The sequence below is a fragment of the Vombatus ursinus genome, unplaced genomic scaffold, assembly GCF_900497805.2.
Source record: "Vombatus ursinus unplaced genomic scaffold, bare-nosed wombat genome assembly UNPS02014962.1, whole genome shotgun sequence".
NCBI classification, from domain to species: Eukaryota; Metazoa; Chordata; class Mammalia; order Diprotodontia; family Vombatidae; genus Vombatus; species Vombatus ursinus.
Window position 1 is genome coordinate 542,641 of NW_020954740.1, and position 15,845 is coordinate 558,485.

The following is a 15,845-nucleotide window of genomic DNA, read 5'->3' on the forward strand; positions in this document are numbered from 1 at the left end:
GAGCTAGGGCGGCGGCGGCGGCGGCGGCAGTGGCGGTGCGTGTGTGTCGGGCGGGCGGGAGAAGGAGGAGGAGGAGGAGGAGGTGGCGGCGGCGTCGGTGCTGGAAAGAAGCGGGGAGGGGGGGAGCGTTGTCACGGAGACTCCGGTGCCGCCGGGGACCCCGCAGCAGCGAGGGAAGTGGGTTCCCCCGGCGGAGGGGAGCAGGCTGCGGCGGGGCCGGGGCAACGGAGAGACCCGGAGGGGAGGTGAGCGACCATCTCCCCTTCCGCATTTTCCTGGGTCTCTCTCCCGGGCGGTGACGTGACGTGCTGACGGCGGGCCCGTGCCGGGGATCTGGGCCGCTTTTTGTCAGCTCCGAGCTCGGCCCCTCCTCCCTCCCTCCGCCCGCCCCAACCAGCCGGAGCCCGGCCCAGTGCTCCAGAGAGAGCCCGGCCTGCAGCACCAGCGACCGCCGCCGACATCCCTACACGCCTGCACGGTGAGTCCCCGGCGCGGTGGCGGCCGCCCGGCCTAGTGCGCGGGAGGGCGGCCTGGTCGTGGCCTGGCCGGCCGCAAGGCCCCCCTCCCGCGCACTAGGCCGGGCGGCATGGCGCGCGGCGCGGTGCAGGCCCCGAGGAGGCCGCAGCTAGGCCCGGGGAGGAGCCCGTGTGCCCAGAGCGGCGGCGGCGGCGGCGGGGCCGGCGGAGGCGCGCTCCGTAAGCGGGAGGGGGGGGGGGGGGGGGGGAGGTGTGAGAGGCGGGGTGGGGGGGCACAAGGTCGGTGCTACACCGGGGCTGGGGGGTATCGTGCACGGGGCAGAACCGGGGACGAGGCGAAGGCTGCAGGGGTGGGGGGAAGGCCGCAGGCGGGCTAGGGGTAGATGGAGATTTTTCGCTATGTAAATATCCGCGGGGGGGGGTGTTGGGGGACAAGATGGCGGCGGCTCGCTGTCTGCTGCAGGAGGGCGGTTGAAGGGGGGGGTGGTGAAGCGGGGGAGCCGCCATCTTAAATTAGTCGTCGGGATAGAAAATTCCGCTACAGACCGTGAGAGGGGGTGGGGGGAGGGTAGGCGAGGATTGCCCCCGCTAGGAGCTCGGGAGAAACGGAGCTGCGGAGTCTGCGCGGATGGGGGCGTGCTCTCTCTTCTCCCTGGGACTGCCGGAGCCGGCGCCGCCATCATTATCGCTTTGCCTCCAATTTCTTGGCGTTAGCGCCACCTTCCTGCTCTTCCTCGGGCACCCGTGATTGCAGCTTCCGCGGAATTTTAACTGTGCAGCCTCAGGCGGCCGCCACCGCCTCCCTTCAGCGCTTGTGTGCCTCCCACGGACTGCACCCGGCTCTCGTCCTCCCCCGAGGAGCCGGCGCCCTGATGTGGGCTTGGGGTCGGGCCGGGGGGGGGCATTCCCGCGGGGTGGGCATTCCCGCGGGGTCCCTCACTGCCCCCCCCCGGGTCCCGCGTTCTCCGGAGCATCGCCCCGAGGTTCCCTCTGTGTTCCTGTAACTTACTGGACCATTCAAAGGTGGTCTTGTCCAGGAAACAAAGCTCTCTGGGAATCAAAGAGAAAGGAGATTAAAAGGAAATTGTAGCTTAATTTTACGGGCACGTTCGGATGGTCCTGTGCCCTTGCCTCAGTTATGCAACGAGAAACATTGTTGCTTTGGGTTACTGCAGAATTAAAAAGAAACTAACTGGCTAGGAAAGAAGTTCGATCTGTTCTTATTTTGTCCGTACAGCAAAAGTACAAATCACACAGACCAATAAAACGTCATCAAGATTTAAAGTATCCATTTAATAAAATTCTTGTCTTAAAAATAAAAATTAAATCTAGAGATTAATACCTTTTTGTAGATCATTTTTCCTCCGTGGTGCATTTTCAGATGTATAGAATACAGACGACATGGAAGTTTTTGAAGGGTTTCTAATCGAATGAGAACAGTGATGTAATGCAGAATTTGTTGCCTAAGTACATATGTATGGTTTCTTTCTCTTACCTGTTTGTAACATTTTAAAGGATGCTTTCTTCCATATCATTTTTAAAATCTTAGCAACGTTTGTCAGTAGAATTAAGAAATTCTGGAAACATTAGTTAGTTTGAACTGTTGTCACCAGAAAGCCTTTTCAGAATTTTGAATCAGTTGTAAGACAGTAAAGAGATATATAGTGTGATGACTCTGCCAAAAGTTGATACCTCTTGAATACCTTTGGTGGATGTTGCCCCTGTTGCTTTTTTCCATTCCAGCCTTTGCTCACCTCAAATAACCTTTGTTCAGAAGCTGTTACCTATCGTGAACTCGAAGGAATGGTGATGCTACAGGTCAAATTCACACTATGAAGAATCAGTCCTATGAGAATTCTAGTAAAATTTGATAAGTCTTGTAATTCTTTATAGTGTAGAAAAGGCCTTTTTTTAAAAAAAAAAGGCACTGACTTTGGAGATTGCTTCATGCAACCAATGTGTTTCAACTTGGTTATGAAGGAATTATTAATCATCCTTTTGTTTGAAAGGGTAATTCAGTTTATTCATCTAGCCTTTTGGCTAATGTTTACATGATGGTTGATTGTCCTAAAAACTAGGGATGAATAAAATCCTTGGATTCTAGAATTTTGGACCTAAATCCATGTGACAGGTTACATAGTAAAAGATAATTTCAGAACAAAATTGTAGCAATGGTGATATAAACTGCTTTTGGCAGAGTGACTGCTAGTACACCAATGGTCTATCAACTAAGTAAAAGGATCTCTCTTAGAGATTTCTCCTCTTCTGGGTATGCCTGGTTTTAAAAAACAGATGGGTTCCTCAGTCTTTATGAAGTAGACATGTTTTTGAGGGGTTGTATGAATCATGTTTTTGTAAATTGAATCATTTTAAGTGCTCTGGAGATGCATAAAGGAGGTCTGTGGTAACTTTTATAAAATGAATAAGAGGATCCAAACTTAGAATAACAAATTGGTGAGTGATTAAAGTTGGGCACAGTTAACTTTTCATTTGTGTAGGTGTGTTTTGTTTTTTAAATGAAAATTAGTATGAAATGTATGGGGGGGAAGTGATAGCTGTTCTGGGGATAAACTATAGGGCAATTGTTATATTCCACATATATTTGCACCTCACTTAATTGGAGAGTTAAAGCCAAGCAATCTATATTTGTTAGACTGCCACTCAGCTTTATTAATATGCTTGAAATTGACTACGTTAAATGTATCTTAAATGTGGTTTTCTGGTTTCCAACAGATTAGAGACACCAAACTAGAAGAGATGAGAACAGCCTGTGTTATATTAATGAGAGAGACCCCAGAGAGGTGTGTAAGTTAGAGGAAGACACAATTATGGCAAAACTGACAGCTGATGGCTGAACAGCTAAAAATACTGATGATAGTTGTTTATCCTATTACAATAATGCATGTTGATGTTGATGGAATCATCCAGAAGGGATTAAATTATGCTATTTAGAAAGGCAAGGAATTTTCTGCATTGTATGTATGGGGGACTATGGATGGGGAACACTACATATGATGTTGGACTTGATCTATGTTGTTTTGCTGAATTGTTTCCCTCTCCCCCCACCCACCTTTTTAAGAAATGGCTCTAGTCTAGAGAGGATGGAGGGATATTTTGATTATTTTAGTTGATGTAAAAACATCTCATTAAGACTTTTAAAGGAAGCATACCTATATGCAAAAGAGTTTTATAAGAAATGGTTAATTATACTACTACTGTACGTTTGTATTGTGCTCTATAAAATTTAGAACACATTCATATGAATGATTTTATTTGATGCTCAAAACAATCCTGTGAGGTTAAGGGCAAATATTTTTCTCATTTTATAGATCAAAATGTAAGGTTCAGAAACACTGACTTGTCTAAAGACATGACTAAGATAGTGGGGCCTGGTCTGGAACCTTGGTCTTCTTACTTCTAATCCAATGTTCTTTTGGAGCTGGAAGGCATAAGCTTCAGTTAACTGGAGAATTCTAAAAATTACTGAAAGCTGTGCCATCTGATGAGAGATCCTGTAACTTTCCTCTTCTCGCCTTAAAAAATTTCTGTCTCTTCACTCATCTGCTGTCTTTTCAAGGTTGAATCCTATACCTCTCTTGATCCCCTCTCCATCAGTTATCTCCCATTTCTCTTTCATCTTACAGCCATCATGCGATCTCTCTCTGTTAGATTGTCCCTTTTCAAAAACCAAAAATAGCCCAAACCCTTTTACCCTAATACTCTTCAACCAGTCTGTTACGGGGGCAAGGGGAGAGATACATTTTGCAACTCTGAGAAAACTGATTGGATTATTATATTTACCAAAGCTAATTAGAGTAGTTACTTTGAAGTCATTGCGAAAGGAGCCACCTCCTGTTCAGTAGATTAAGTATGTTTTTAAGGGATATTTTCTGCCATGTTATTGTTAAGGTAGGACAACTACCATCACTCACTGTGAACAGGAGTGCAGTTTTTATTTAAGTGAAACATGTTTTTAAAAGAAAAGGAGCTGGTATAGTACATAGAGTGCTGGGCTCATAGTCGAGAATACTTGGGTTCAAATACCATTCCAATACTTTATTAGCTCTATGACCTTGGGCAAATCACTGAACCTCTTTGTGACACTGGTAATTGCCTATGAGTTATTTACTAAACCATAGATGAATTTTCATCTGCCTGTTTGTGGAAGGAATTCCCACACTGTTTCCTGTGCTCCCCAAATCATAGATTTTTCCCATATTTGGCAAACATATCCTAGTGTTTTTTCTTCAACAAGAATATGAAAACAAACAAAAGAAAGGTACACGAGTTTTAATAGTTTTTCTCTTTTGAATTTTTAAATACTAAGGTAAAATATGTTTCTTGGGAAGAAAAGGAGTTCGAGTGAATATGAGCAGACTTAGACCATATTGTATGTCAGTAGATACTTAAGTAGATCTTTGGTCTCATTATTTTGGGGACCTCCTGTAACAGTGCAGATCACAAAAGTTTTTATCTTCCTTGGACAACTCTTGTCCATGTCATTCTGTTGATGGTCCAAAGGTGGGAGCTGGGGGAGTGAGGGGAAGGAAAGGACGGGATGTTGACAACTACTCAGAGTGCTGGGTCTGCCTTCTAGCTCTTTTGACGTTACCGGGATACCAGTGTGGAAAATCTAGGCTGTCCATTTGTTTTCTTTTGGTTTTATATATATATACACATATATACATGTATGTATATGTATATGTATATATACATACATGTATATATATATGTAAAGATAGAACTTTGTTTCAGGGAAAATTAGGATGTTGAAAGCACACATAATTTATTAGACACAGTTCAGCTAGCTCTATTCCTTCTATTTAATTCAGAGCTCAGTTCATTTTTTATCTGCAGTTTTTGTCCAAGACCTGTCTATAGAGAAAACTTATCTCTCTGTCTCTATGTAGATACATAAAGATAGAGCAATATGTGTTTATAAATATCTATATAGGTATTTACATGTAAATATAACACACACACACATATACATACCTAGATATTTATATCTGCATCTATTTGTAGATAGATATCTTAATAGATAGGGACCAGCTTTGTGAACTCTCCATTGAAAGTCCAGACAGCAGACTTTCTTTCATCCACTTTTTTTCATGTATGAATAGTTGGACTGATCTCTAGTAAGGGATGATAAATTTCCTTTGTGGGTTCTGCAGTGTTTCATTGCTAGATGAAATCAGCCCAATGTCATCCACAGATAGGAGCATCTGAAGGATATCATTTGCTTGTTACCCTCTCATATCTTCATTAAGGATGCACTGAATGCTTGTCTAGCTTATATAGAGTCAAGAAAGGAGGCGTTTGGGTCAGTCCTTGCTATCCATTTGTTTAGTGTCTTCCAAGTTCATCCTTAAATGCTCTAGAAATTATCTCACTTAATTGACCCTCCTATCAATTTTTTATAAGCTTGTTTTTTTCCTGCCCTGCTTATTGCTCTTTTTAAAATGAGATGTTCCTAATCTTCTACCATCATCTTCTCTATATTAAGCTAGTGTTATCCTTGCCTGCCATATAACTAACTCTCCCTTTCAGGGAGATCATATGTTTGTTGCTTGAGATGGTTTCTAAGTTTTTTTGGCCTTCTTGTTGTACATTTTAAGGAATTCATATATTTACTTTCTTAGTAACTGAGCATATTATGTGTTCTTCTTTCATTCATTTCCCAATTATTGGCTTTAGTGGCTTGTTTGGATAGGTGAGGTTGAAGCTAGTCTAATTTAATATGCTGTCTCCTTGTTTTCTAATTTGATATTTTGATTTTTGCTCTTATAATTTGACAGTCTTACTTCACAGAGCAGATTTGGAAATGAACACTTAAAATTCAGAATTATGGAACGAAACTTTGTCTTTTTTTTCCCAGTTTATTTGTAGACTAGAAAAATAAGATAACTTACATTGTAAGTTTCTAAATGGATTTTTCAGTTCAGAAAAAATTATTCCAAAGAACAAAATTTCTTTTGTACGTAGTATCAAAGAAGAGCTGAGAGGGGCATTAGATAATCTTAATCTCAACCTTGCTTTTACAGATGTGTGAACTGAAGCCCAGAGAGGTGAAGTGACTTGTTGACCACCACATGGTGTGGCTGAGCCGGAATTTGGATCCACGCCTTAGTACAAATCCAGGGCTTTCTCCATCAGACCCTGTTGCCTCTTCACTGGCAGATAAAGCTTTCGTAAGTTGGATTCTACTTCACTAGATCATTTCATAAGCTGTTTGAAGACTCACTCTGGTTTACTCATCTTTTTATTCCCTTTGTGTGTAAATTGGAGCTTAAATATTAATTGTTGAATTGAAAAGCATTTCATGACTTCAGGTGGTCAGGTAAAAATTCTGTTGTCTTTTCTTATTTAAAAGCATTTTAGAGAATAACCTTCTCGAATGGTTTACCCTGATCCTTCAAATTTGCTGTACAGTAGAGCAGTAGGTTTGGAGTCCAAGGATTTGTGTTTGAATCCTGTTGCATACCTATGCAACTTAATTTCTAGCAGCCTCAGTTTCCTCATCTGTAAAATGAAAGAATTGGACTAAATTAGTCCCTGAGGTCACTTCCAACTCTAGATCCTATGACTTATGATCCTAAGAATGATTGTTGAATGCTTTCATCATAGCCAAATCTATTTTATTTTCTCTCTAAACGATTGTGACCAAAGTTATTGATTTTTAATCTTATTGTTTTCCTAATTTCAACATTTTAAATATTTATCTATTCTGTGATGTAAATGGAAACCTACATGTTGTGAGCATACATATTTCCTGAAGGACATAGGATTTGTGAGTTTTAAGTGAGAGAAAGGAAATATCTTATTGAATCATTTTATGTCATTTTTTTGGGTGAATTAAATAATATAGACTCCATATTGTGGAGACTTCATCAAAATTTGAATTTGCAAAGAGGTATATATTAGGATGTTTTAATAATTTATATTACAAAATAAGGCATATAGTTCACTAACTATATGAGCCTAGTGGTTATAACTCTCCTAGAATGGTGCTTTGTAAGGTGTAGCATTTATGAAACGAATGCATAAATTCATGAATGGTGAGAAGAGAAACTGAAAGCTCAGATGTTTGGAGAGATGTGCTAGTAATTAAAGATAAATCCAAAATGAAGAAAAAAAAGTTCAGAAATTATACATAAATGGCAAAATGAGATCTTATTTGTAAAAATTCAGCTTATACTTCATTTGCATTAGTAGAATGGAGGAAATTTTGTATAGTGATGCTAAATAGGATAGCTCAATCTCAATGATGATGGGTTGAGTGAAGAAGTAATTTCTGACCAGGGCATCTTGGATTGATTAAACCCTTTTTTTAAAATATATAAATTAATTTAAAATGTATTTTGTGAGCTTGTTGACTATTATCTAGGCGGAACACAACTTTACTGTGCAAACTTTCTGTGGGTGTTTTTGTGGATTTTATTAGTAATTCATTCAGAATAAGGGTAACACTGTTTTGTTCTTTAGTCAGAAAAATTTCAGTTCTTATTTCAAATTTACCTTTTATGTCAACTTCTTGTTTGTTTGTTTGTTTGTTTTTTTTTGGTGAGGCAGTTGGGGTTAAGTGACTTACCCAGGGTCACACAGCTAGTAAGTGTCATGTATCAGCGGATTTGAACTCAGGTCCTCCTGACTCTAAGGCAGGAGCTTTATCCACTGTGCCACCTAGCTGCCCCTTATGTCAACTTCTTTATAGTTCTATGTATTACATAAAAATTAGCTTGATTTTGTTGATCTTTTAAAATATGTTTCTTGTAGGTGCTCTTTTTTTTTTAGTATTGGAATTAAGGGAGACCTAACATTAAAATTGGTTACTATCAAAAATAGTTTTGAGCTCACGAGTTACCAACATGGTACCATATAATTATGAAAAATGATTTGAGAAGGATGTTGAGAATTTGAAGAGAGATGTTTGTCTTGACTTTTTTAAAAGCCTAGGACCTAAATATTAATGCACAAAAGTAATCCTAATGAACTACAAAAATATCAGGTGTTATTTTAGTAAAATGAACTTTGATTTCACATCTGCTCATTTACAATTCATGTTGGAACTTGTGTTTCTTTCTCCTTGTTTGTGTAATGAGAATTTCTGCAGTGGTTGTTCTTACTTTAAACTTGTTATTTTTCGTTGAGCACCGCTTCTTGCAAACTTTGGCTTTACTTTTAAAGCCCTTCATAACCTGGTCCCTTCCTACCTTTCCAATCTTTTCTCTTCTCCATGTACCCTGTGATCCAATGACACTGACCTTCTTGCTATTCTTGTACAAGATACTCCATCTCCTGACTATTGAGTATTTTCACTGGCTGTTCCCCATTCCTGGAATGCTCCCTCCTCATCTCTACTTCCTGGCTTCCTTCAAGTCTTGCTAAAGTCCCATCTTCCACAATAAACCTCTCTTTTCTCATTTTCCTTAATGTTAGTGCCTTTCCTCTAGTACTGTTCTCCAATTTTTCCATATATGTATTGTTTATGCATAGTACATTGTACATGTTGTCTCCTTCATTAGACTGTCAGTGCCTTTAGATCAGAGACTGTTTTGCCTTTCTTTGTATCTCCAGCACTTAGCACAATGCTTGGCACATAGTAGGTGCTTAATAAGTGCTAGTTGACTGACTACTGGCAGTCATTTTAACTTTCCTATCTTTAATGGTTTATTACTTGTATAAGAATTCTTAATCTCAAGGTAAATTTTGTGAGTAAACCTGGAAGTTGTTACTTTCAGATTAATGCAAATATTCAGCTTGTTATTGTTATATGACTTAACTATATATTGGCATTGGTTAATTTAGTTCACTTCCACAAATATTATGTGCAAGATAGGCAGTGTAGAATCTGTTATAAGTTCTTGAATTAATAATGTAAGGTGATAAAGGTGATGCTTTGAAGATTAGTCTGATAATATACTTTATCAAAAGCTTTACTAAAATTGAGGTAAACTTCATTTACTGTGTTCTTCTATCTACCATAGGACTAGAAAAGTCAGGAGACTTGGGTTCAACTTCAGTTTCTGCCACTAACTAATTGTGTGACCTTCATCTTTAAAATGAGAGAGTTGGGTTAGATGCCTTCCTTGGTCTAACAATATATGATTGGAGATAGTGAGATGAGTTAGAGTTGAGATGATGAAGACGGGGTCATTGGGTATGAAGAGAAAGGAACAACTGAGAGAAGTAGTAAAAGAAGATTTTATTGGCAGATTAATTAGTGAATGGAGCACAACTTGGACTTCAGTGCCAGGGAGAATACTGGTGCTTTTTGAATAAAATGGAAAAATTTAGATGGAAGGTTGAATTAGGAGAAAAGTTATTCCAAGACTGCTTGTTTTTGGATGTGTTGAATTTGAAATGGAAAAATTATTTGGGAAACTATAGCTATAGATTGGTCATCGTTATAATGCAATTGAGAATGACAAATATGAACAATGTAAAGTAATATGGAAAGACATGAAGTAATGCAAAGTGAAGAACGGACAATCAGAAGACCAGTTAGTTTATAGTCTGTATCTCTTAGCAGCCTAACAGCCTGCTGAAGTCAGTAGAGGCCAGTTTCAAAGCCAGGAAGATAAGATGAGAAGCTGCAGAATAGTTGCCCATCTGCATGGATAGAAAGAGTCTCCTTACTGGGCCTTTTCTTACACAGTTGAAATTATATATATCTAGACTGCTTCCCTGTCCACTCCTCCCCCTTCCCCCAATAAACCAACTATATAATAGAACATTATATATGTTTATATGTACAAATGCAGAGGTGACTAGTAAGCAAAGAATAGAAGAGGAAATAGAATAATTAGTATGATATGAATATTTGAATATAGGTAATATTTTGAAAAGTTTTGTATGTAAGGTAATAATTGGGGCCAGGGTGGGTTGGAGCCAACCAAGAGGGAGGAAGTTCTGAGGGAGGAGAGAAGTGAAGAAGATAAGTAGAACAATGAATGGGAAAAGAAAGAGGAGGAAGGAAGAGAGAGGGAAAGAATACAAGGAGTAGGGAAGAGAACAGGATAAAAGAAGAAGGAGGGGGAAAGAAGAAGATGGAAAGAAAGAGGGAAGTTAGGGAAGGGGAAGAGAGAAAACATGGTACAGTGGAAAAGCTAGGGATTTTTTTTTTCTTTGCTTAGGCAGTTGGGGTTAAGTCACTTGCCAAGGGTCACACAGATAGTAAATGTCAGGTGTCTGAGGCCAGATTTGAGCTAAGGTCCTCCTGACTCCAGGGCCAGTATCCACTGCACCACCTAGCTGCCCCCAAAGCTAGGGATTTTAAGAGGTAGGGGTGGAGTGGGGGTGGGGGAAGAAAAGGTACATTCTGGGCAGGAAGGACAGGCTTTAGAAAGGCACAGAGATGGGAAAAGGCATGTCAAGAGTAGGGTAACAGCTAGTTTGACTTGAGACGAGGGGAGGAATTCAAGTAAATCTAGAATGGTAAGTCTGAACCAGATGGCGCAGGGCCTTAAATGTCAGGTTAAGAAGTTTGTTTTGATGTTAGAGCCAAGAGGGTGAGCAGATGGAAAGGAAATGAGAGGATTGATAGTCATGGGATGTGAAACATGGTCCAGTGAATAGTCTGGAACTCTCTAGATATAGTGAGTCATTTATGCTAGTTGACTCTTCATTCAGGAGAGCATGCCTCCCAGGGTTGCAATTCCAAAGTCATGTTTATTAAAATCATCCAGGGCATGTTACCAAGAGGCCCATTGCCCAGAGGGAGCAGCTAGGCCCCATATCAGAGAGGTGACTGGGACTAAAATCAATCAATAAACATTTATTAAGTGCCTGCTATGTGCCAGGCACTGTGCTACGTTCTGGAGATACAAAAAGAGACAAAAGACTTACCTTCAAGGAGCTCACAGTCTGTTGGAGGAGATAACAAGTAACAAACATATACAAACAAGCTATAAACAGTATAAATAAAATCACATGGGGGTAGACTGAGAGAGAGGGAGAGTTGAGAGTTGAGAATGACTTGCAGGTTGCAAACCTGGGTGACTAATCTGATGAGGGCACCTCTGTAATCTTCCTTCTGCCTCCAAAGTAGATCTTGAAAAAAGCTTTCTGTTGGTTCTTATCATTCATGAAAAGGCTTGGTATCCTGTATGCTTTGGTGTTGGTGACATTTTTTAATAGGAAGTTGCCACTCTTTTATATTCATCCTCATTTGTTGTTGCTGCTGTGTGGTCATTCAGTTGTGTGTCACTCTTCGTGACTCCATGAACCATAGTATGCCAGATTTTTTTATCTTTCACTATCTCCCAAAATCTGTTCAAGCTCATATTTATTGCTGCTATGACACTATCTACCCATCTCATCATCTGCCACCTTTTGCCTTCATTCTTTCCCAGCATCCTCATATTGCTGCCTCTGTGTCTTGAACCTATTACTTAAAGTTAATAACATTTTTTTGTCTGAACCTGTGATTTCATTGGTATAGGTAATTCCCAGTGAGGAAACTCCCCATATCAATGCATATCAACAACTGCTCTGCAATTTACTGTCTTAGAGAATTGCCTACTGGCACTGAGAGGTAAAGTGACTTGCCCAGCATCATACAGTCAGCGTGTGTCAGAGGCAGGATTTGCACCCAAATCTTCTTGACTTCCAAGTCCGACTTTCTATCCACTGTATCATGCTGTCTTAATAAAACTAGAAAATTGTGATATTTGACTAAATGGTCCAGACCAGACCTATGAAAAAATAATTAAAACTGAAGTGAGACATGGGAACTTGTTTATTGAGGAAGCATCACTGTTAGTGAGACCTTTACTTAAGGTCTTTTCTCTTTATTCAACCAATTAGTGCTATTCATAGATTTGATTACAGATTTTGTTGTGAACCACTCTATTGCTGTGTGTAAAAAGACCAGCTGGAAATTTGAAGGGACCTTAGTGGTCATTTAGAGTTGTTGTTTACACATGGGGAAACTGAGGCCTAGAGTGGTAAAAGTTACTTGTGCAGAGCCTCTGATTGCAAATTCAGTGGTTTTTCTGTCTTGGAACTCATTTTCAGCCAGGTGGTCAATATATGTAGAAGGAGCAATTCCCACATTATGGGACCCTGTAATAGTCTGTTAATATTTGGGGAGAAGAAAACTGATCTTACTAATTTCTCAATTTATTACTATGTCTATATAATTAACAGTTTATTCAATTTCAAAATGATAGGTAATAGCAATAGGGACCTGACTTGTGATTTCAGTGGTATAGGGAATTCTCCTTGAGGAAACTTCCACTACCAATGCAGGCTGGCACCTTCTATGAAACTTATTTTATTGTCTTACAAAGTTGCCTAGATAAAGCACTGAGAGGTTAAATGACCTGTTGGGGTGACACCACCATTATGTATCTGAGATAATATGGTACTTGAACCCAGGTTTTTCCTGGCTTCAAGGGTAGCTCCCTATCTACTCCATTGCCTTGAAACAAAATAAAACATGTACAGAAACATACGCGTGCACAAACACACACATCCACATACACATAGATTAAAACATATATGTACAGAAGCCTTTTCCCAGTAGATAAGAAGTTGAAGAATATGAACGGACAATTCTTAAAAGAAGAATTGCAAGCTATTAACCCTATGAAAGAATGCCCCAAATCACTAGTAATAAGAGAAATGCAAATCCAAACACCCTTAAGATTTCAGCTTATGATGAGATGGGAAATAGTCTATGTTGGAGGGATTGTGGGAAGATAAGCACACCAGTGAGTGCATTGTTGATGAAATTATGTATAAGTACAATCATTTTGGAAAGCAGTTTGATATTATGCAAATAAAGTGACTAAAATGTTCATAATTCTTTGACCCAGTGATTCCTCTACTAAACATTATTACTGCAAGGAGATCACTACTAAGAAGAAAGTCCATATATATACCAGAATATTTGTAGGAACACTTTTTTTGTAGTGGCAAAGAATTGGAAACAAAGTAAATTTCCTTTGATTGAGTAATGGCTAAACAAATGGTGGTACATGAAAGTAATTAAATGTTACTGTGCTCTAAGAAATGACAAATGATGAGTATAGAGAAGCATGGAAAGACATGTATTTTAAGAATTTTTCAATGTATTGATTAGTTTTTCTGGCTCTATTCTCTTCTAAAAATATTCTTTGATTTATGAGATGATTTTCTGGGCAATTGGGGAAGTATACAGGGATGTTTTAGGTGATATAATAACAAGATATCAGTAAGAATTTTTTTAAAAAATGTGGCATGGGCGCTCTGGAGCAAAGTCAGGCCTATAACTAGATAGACATTTTAGGAGTCCTCCAGAGATAATAAGGTGGTAGCATGAGCTAGAAAAAAGGATCAGATCTTTGAGAGGGAATGTAGAGAAAAGAAAATAAATACCCTGACCTTTGGGGGAAACATACCTACCTTTTAGGGAGTGATAGGGAACAAGTGAATAGGAGGAAGAATGTAAATGGGAACAGTCAGAGAGGTAGGAATGTAGGAATGTAACTAAGTTTGGTTGGTGCCACCAAACCCAAATATGAAAAGGGTCTCAATAAGGAAGAAAGGACTAGGATAAGAACTTGTTTATATGGAGGGACCTAAATGTTGCGCCTTGGTGCAGCAGAAAGACTAGCGAATTTAAGTCAGAGAACCTTGGTTCAAGTTATTACTCCCTGTGTGACCTTGGGTAAGTAAATTAATCTCTCTGGCTCTCAGTTTTCTCATCTACTAAATGAGGGGGTTGAGCTAGATGACCTGATGTCCTTCTAGTCCTAATGTCTTTTTTTTTTTTAATCACATGTTTTATATTAAATTTCCAGATAAAACGTTTCCTTCTTCCCTTCCCCGTTAATCTATTTCTTATAACAGACGTTTTTAAGAAATAAAAACCAGGTCAGCAAAACCAGTCAACCCACTAACAACATTTGACAGTATATCCAGTGTTCCACATCTCTTCATTGAATAGTCCCCCACCTCCTCAGTGAAGGGAAAAGAGGTGTAGCCTAAGTCTTTGATTCTATAATTTAGTTCAACTCCATTTAAAAGAGGAGGAATCAGATCCATGAAGTTTATGGATTTAGCAGAGGCAGAATTAAAATGAAGGTCCTCCAATTTTCTCTTATTTTATACTGTGCTCCATTGATTGAAAATTCATCTTAGCTGATGTGCTGTCTTTTCAATAAAAAGTAATAGGAATAAATGGTTTGAAATATTTTCTTATAATTCTTGAAACTGACTTGAAATAATACAATTTTAAGTTAGCATAGACCTTAGAGTCAAAGCCAATATTATTCAACCAAATATAATATCTCATAGTTTCCTTAAAAGATGGTTATTCAAATTTTGATTGAATACTCCTTGTTTGAGTAAAAATCTTTGTGTAAATATTATTGTATAGTGTGTGTGTATTCAAAATTGTTCCTCTTTTTAAGATGATTTATATTGTATCCAGACTGAGGTGCCCCGTTTAATTACAAGTAGTATTGGATAACATTGCTTTTTCAACAATTGCCATAACATTGTAGCCTGCTTCAAATCACATAAAAAGAACTAATTTGAGTTGTGTGTAATTGAGATTATGTCCAAAGACTGTGATTTTATATTACTGAAGAAAATCTAGGATAAAATCATGTGAGTTTTCATAAGTGTGAAATGAAATTGCAGAGGGAGTTTCTGAACTATGGGCACATAGCCTTGAGAAACCACATTATATGAAATTTCAGAGCAATTATCTCCTTTTTGGAATATCAATTTATTTGACAAAATTTTTTTTCATTAAACAGAATTAATATTGTCTTGTTAAACTACCTTGAATTCTCTGTTTGGTTTGCATGTTCAGTATATGTTTGGTACTTTTTTCCTGCATAAAAATCATATTTACTTAAGGATGTATGTAACAGTATTTTTACTTTGCTTTTTTTCATTATATCAATATCATAAGATGACACTCCTTTTATTGATGTCATACTAAATGTAATTATCTTATATAGAAATATCCTACCACATTTTACTTAACACTTCTTCAGAAGAGCTAAAATTTTACATTGTCCTGCATTTACACCTAGAGTTTTTAAGTTTTGTGAGCATAAGCTTCTTCTTGTCCCCAATAGAAGTAAACCAAAATTGCTAACTTCTGTTTTTATGCTATTATTACCTGTATTTAGAATTTTTATCCTGAGGATTTGTTGCAGCAATATTGCAAAGTATATTAGATTTAGGCTTGCAGTTTGGAAGTCTTAGGCTAGAATGTTAAGTGCTTTTCAGGTAGGCATTATTTTGTTGTATAAGTATCCCTAGCACCTTGCACAATTCATGACAGTAGTGGGTACTTAATAAGTACTTATTGATTGATTGTGGGAATTCTCAAGTTAAAGAATGGGTTAAAATTAAACTTATAGAAAG

General features: G+C 38.9%; 1 protein-coding gene across 2 annotated transcripts in view; it reads left to right on the plus strand.

The window, feature by feature from the left end:
- The first annotated feature begins 388 nt into the window (after nucleotides 1–388).
- ZFX (zinc finger protein X-linked) overlaps nucleotides 389–15,845 on the plus strand; it is a 58,706-nt gene continuing 43,249 nt past the window's right edge. Inside the window, exons 1-3 of one of the 2 annotated variants that reach the window (XM_027845450.1) lie at nucleotides 437–478; nucleotides 3,210–3,277; nucleotides 6,521–6,667. The gene's annotated coding sequence lies outside the window, so the exon portion shown is untranslated. Of the gene's footprint in view, nucleotides 479–3,209; nucleotides 3,278–6,520; nucleotides 6,668–15,845 lie in introns of both variants that reach the window. The other variant, XM_027845449.1, reaches the window with a different exon arrangement.